This window comes from Tamandua tetradactyla, chromosome 17, assembly GCF_023851605.1.
Source record: "Tamandua tetradactyla isolate mTamTet1 chromosome 17, mTamTet1.pri, whole genome shotgun sequence".
NCBI lineage: Eukaryota > Metazoa > Chordata > Mammalia > Pilosa > Myrmecophagidae > Tamandua > Tamandua tetradactyla.
In genome coordinates, this window is record NC_135343.1 from 49,188,026 (window position 1) to 49,193,425 (window position 5,400).

The window sequence follows — 5,400 nt, forward strand, 5'->3', positions numbered from 1 at the left end:
TGGAGAAGAAAGGTGGGGGGGGGGCATATAAAATGGACAATGAGAAGAATTAGGGAAGCGATTAGAAAAGCGTATCCGGTGAACAGCCTGAAAAATGTATTAGAGATGGGAGGAGACTGAGAATGAAGGGGAGGAGGATTTTCCAAATAGAAGTTTTTCTAAGTTAAATCCTGTCGCTCTCCTTAAAGCCCCACAAAGGCTGCTTGGCTCTCACAGAAACACACTGGGACTCCTTGCTTTGCCCTGCACGGTGCTACTTGACTGGCCCCACTCACCTGAGTCTTCTCATTTGCCACTCCCCACTTAGTTTAATGAGACCCAACTACCCTGACCTCCTGCCTCAGGGCCATTGCCTGCAACTCTGAAGCCTCTGATCTGTGCCTGGCTGACTCTTGCTCAGCTCAGCACGTGCAAGGGGCCTGCCTTGCCCACCATCTAAAATATCTCCTACTCTCCCCTGTTTTTTTTTTTCTTTCTCTTTCTTTCTCCCATGGCATATCCTGCTGCTTTGTTTTCCATAGTCATGCCATTATCTAAATTATTTCATTCATTTATTTGTTAACTCTCTTCTGCCCTAGAAGGTGAGCTCCTGGTGGAAGGGACCTCGTTAGCTTTTTCACCACTCAACATGAGGCCTGGTTCATGGCAGGCACCCAGTAAACATTTGTGGAGTGAGTACGACAGCAGGGACCAGCGCGGAAGTCCTGGGAGTGCCACTTCATGTAGTGCTTGACTGTGTTCTGGAACATTCACGCCAGCACAGCTTGGCTGCCTGGAGAACTGGGTCCTAGAGTTGTGCCCTTGGCCACCCGTGAGGACGTCCCTGACAGGCAGCCAGCTCCACGTCCTGCAGAAGTGACTGATCCTTTGGGGTGGGCAAAATTTATTCTGGCCTGAAAACAAGAGCTTCTAAGTGTTTCTCAACCAGAGCCCCAAATTCATGTGAGAGTTTTACTCATCCCCATGCTGTGAGCTGCATTCTCTCTGCCAGGGCTCCTCCTGCTCCCATATCCTCCTGTGGCTGGTAGCACCTTGTCACTTTAGCACTCCAGAGCTGGTCATAGCAAGTTCCTTTTACTCATCAATATTCTTACAGTCCTGATCACTCTGAAACCCTCAGGACCCATCCACTCAGTTCCTATCTGCGGTTCACAAATGGTTTATAAAAGGCTTTACTCACCCATGTTCACAAGCATGTGTGCATGTATTTGCATGCCCCCCCCCCACTTGAGTTACATGGAATGATAGTTTTCTAGGATTGGGTTTTCCCACAGAGACCAAGCCGACTTATGATGGGTTCAAATTTTAAAAAGAAAGAAAAAGCCTCAGCTGTAAAGTAGAAGAATGCCCTTGGTTCACACACTTGCTACCAGGGACTTTCTCTATAGGACCTGTTCTATAAAGTGTGACTTTCTAGAAGCCACTACTGGGCAGAAAGTATAGATAAGGGCCTATCTCTGCTCTTTTCCTCCCAGTGCTGGCATTTTTTCCATATCCACTTTTCCTTGGCTTCCTTTTCCACACTGAATTCCCTCTCTGACACACAACCCAGGTCCTCCAGTCTCTAAGTAAATCATGTTGACAACCTGGAATAAATCCTTCCTTGTTTGTCCAGGCTCTTTATTACTAAAAGACAGAAATACTCTGGAGCATGCAATACTTGTACATGAACGCGCATACAAAGATAGGATTTTCACTCTTGTCTGCATTTTGTTTTCTCACTCAAAACCATTTTGTCCGAATGCTGCAGAGTCAACAAGTTAAATAGATTGAACTCTTTCTCTTTCAATGACTACATATTATGCCTATGGTATGGATACATAGTAATTCATGTACTCATTTCCTTTTCATGAACATTCACTTTGTTTCCAGTTATTGCCACCAAAAGACAATGCTACAAAAAAAATTCAGGTACGTATGTCCCCACAGCCTGATGTTTTGTTTCTATGAGACACATTCCAAGTGGAATTGCTAAGTAAACAGTTATATTTATTTTCATATACGTACATGTGATATATATTTATATTTATGTTTAAATGTTGCCAGATTGCCTTCCAAAGGGGTGTAACATGTTGTATTTCACTAACAATTAGAGAACACTTTTCCCCACATCTACTCCAGCAAAAAGTACTAAAGCTCTTTTTAGTTTTTATTAGTCTGATGACTGCAAATATTATATCATTGTTATTACATGATGCTCATTTTCCTGACTGATAGAGAATTTGAACTTCTTTTAAGATTTTTTTTTTTTTGCTATTTGGATTTTCTCTCTATGAGCTTTCTATTCATATCCCTTGCCCCTTTTTCTGTTGGATTGCTTTCTTATCATTTTTCCTAAGTGCCCTTTTTATATTATGTTATAGGTATAAACATCTGCTTGTTATGAATATTTCAAAATATTTTTCTAACTCTATTATTTTCTCTTCAATTTATGTATTTATGTATTTTCCATTCCCATATCAACATCACAGATACATGCACAGACACATACGTATTTACTAAATTGTCCAGGTAATCCATTACTTCTCCTAGTCCCTTGCAATTAGGCGCAGTCATGTGATGCACTCTAACCAATAAGCTGTGATTGGAAATTATGTTTATCACTTCCAGAGTGAAGCATGTGAATGTGTGTGTTCGTGTGTGAGTGTGTGTGTGTGAGACAGAGAGAGAGACTGACTTCTTCATATATTCTCTCCCCTTAGCAAGTCCCTGTGTCCTAAATGATGCAACTAAGAGATGACTAGTCTCCATCAGCTTGATTTCCAAGTGACTGTGTAACAAAATTGACAACCTATTACGGACATCTAGCAAGAGAAGAAAGTGAAATTTTGTCATGTGTAGGCACTAGGACTTGGGACGAATTTGTTACTCACCATGATATACCTATCTTGACTAATACAAGAATAATATATTCGATATATGATTAGAAGTTTTCCTGAATGCTCATTTCATGCTTTTCTTCTCCATTTTTTTTGGCATCATATTTAAGCTTTAATATTTTTAGTTTAATTTTAAAAACTCACGAACAAAACAAAATCCATTAATATTCTAATCAGAATTTCCTGGAATTTATTTGTTAAATTTGTCAAATATTGATCTTAAATCTTTTCATCCAAGAACATGGCATGTTATTCTATTTCTTCAGGTTCTGCTTAATGTGCTTCAAAAGAAATTCATAGTTTTGTTTAAAATAGGACCAGTCTTTTTCAAAGTGTACAGTAGCTTTTGTTTCTAATGTAAATGCAATATGTTTTTCCCATTTTTATAATAGATCAAAGAAAAGCTATTGACTTTTGTGTTTGTATATGTGCGTGTGTATGTATATGTGTGTGTGTGTGTGTGTATCCTAGACAGGCTGCTAAATTTCTTATTCATTCCAATGCTGTTTACTTGACTTTCCTTAGTTTTCAGTAATCTCATTAACAATTTCTGGTCTCACTGACTTTTATGGATTGGCCAAGACAATGCTCAACAAAAATAGTGCTAGCAGGTATTTCTGTATGAGTTCGAATTTAATTAAAATGGTTTAAGTTTTCTACCATTTAGGATATTTGTTAAATTTGTTAAACACTCTTTATCATAGCTAAATAGTTGCCTTCTATTTGTTTTATTTTTGAGTTTTAATAGGTATGTTTCATAATGTCTCATATTTTCAAATGCCCTCTTAAGGCTCTGTTGATACTATTGTGTAATCGCTTCACTAATGTATTGACATAACGGATTAGGTGGATAGAATTCCTTACACTGACCCAAACACTGACCCTTCCTTGCATTCCTGGCATAAATTCTGCTTAGTCAGCAGCTATATCATTCCTTTGATACATTGTTGGACTCAACTTGTTGATATTTTATTTAAAATTTTTGCATCTCTTTTCCTAAGCGAGATTGGTTTATGGATTTCTTGCACTTGCTTTACTAAGCCATTTCTTTGGGTCCTTTAATAAGCTACTGACTATAAATTTGTAACCTAATAAATTTCCATTGACAAAGCCAACCAATTTCTGGTATATTGTATTCCAGCAGCTTTACCAAACTGAAACACCCACCAAAAATGCTAACAATGGTAGCATATATATAAAATTGAGATTTTTTTGCTCCACTTTTCAGCATTTTCCAAATCTTTTATGTTGAATATATTTTTCTTTAATATTGAGGGAAAAAATTGAAAAGGAGAATTCTCTAAAGTTGGAAACCCAGGGATGCATTCTAGAGACCTGGCCTATAAAATCCATGCTGGCTAAAGTGATTTGCTTAACTTGTGAAAACTAGATTCTTCTGGAAAATGATAGAACTATCATGCTGAGAAAACACTGTACAAATTTGGCTTTATTCATGAGGGCATCATGTCTTCCTCCTTTCTGCAGGTTTGGGTTTTAGGCACCTTGCAGCTCAGAGAAGTGGTTTACTTTCTTGGACACGTGGAGCCATCTCTTCAGCCTTCTTCTGTCTGAGAGCAATTTCTATGGTCCTGGATGTAGCAGAGAGTATCCAGGATGGCTAATTCTCTTTATGCTTTGCAATCTCTCAAGTTCTGCCAGCGTCGCCATCTATAGCGTCTTTTTGTGAAATCATTCAGCTGAGTGGTTCCGGCATACAGGGCACCATGTTGGGAACTGGGGAGACACGGAGCATCGGTGCCCCCTCATCAGCAATCCTGAAAAGGCTCTGCTCCTAGGTCTACTCATTCTGGGCACCAATCCTTGACTTGGAAGAGGGGTAGTTGTGTTCTCCTGCTTCAGGTGTGGCTCTATAACACTATACTTTAAGAAATATTTCTCCAATTTCTTTCATTATCAAAGTAATTTATCATAGTTAAAAGTATTTAGATACATGAAAAAGGAGCATGGAGGGAAAAATAACCATCCTGCCAACAGTACTCCTTGTAGATGACTCTTGGTTTAGCCTGCCGATCTTTGTTGCTGGCTCCTCTCCACGTGCTCACTTCTCTCCTTCAAAGGGAGTATATCTGATCCAGCTCATGCAAATTTTCAGACCCAACCCAAGACCTACCAAAACAGACTATGTGTTTAAGTGGGGGATGGTTCCTGAGTGGGTTAACAAAGTCTCCAGGTGATTGTGATGTCTTCTAAAATTTGAGAACCACTGTTTCCAAGTCCAGGACATTCTCCAGTGTAACTAAAATATTGCAGTTACATCCAAGATATTTAATATGCATATAATAATATCTATTATCTAATATATGGCATCCATTCAATTAAAATTTTCCAATCATCCTTAAAATGTTTTTTTAAGAGTTTATTTTTCCTGATCCAGAATCCAATAAAGGATCATGTGCTACATTTGGTTGTCATGTCACCTGATTCTCTTGTAATCTAAAACAGTTGCCCTGCCTTTTCTATTTTTAAATCTTTCATGAACTTGATATTTGTGAAAAGTTCA

The 5,400-nt window shown here is 38.6% G+C and overlaps 1 long non-coding RNA gene across 1 annotated transcript; it reads left to right on the forward strand.

Annotated features, from left to right (window-relative positions):
- The first annotated feature begins 633 nt into the window (after positions 1 to 633).
- On the forward strand, positions 634 to 4,425 carry LOC143660551 (uncharacterized). Its single transcript, XR_013164121.1, has 3 exons — positions 634 to 671; positions 1,873 to 1,911; positions 4,365 to 4,425. It is a non-coding gene; the product is annotated as an uncharacterized LOC143660551 (long non-coding RNA).
- Positions 4,426 to 5,400: the final 975 nt, after the last annotated feature.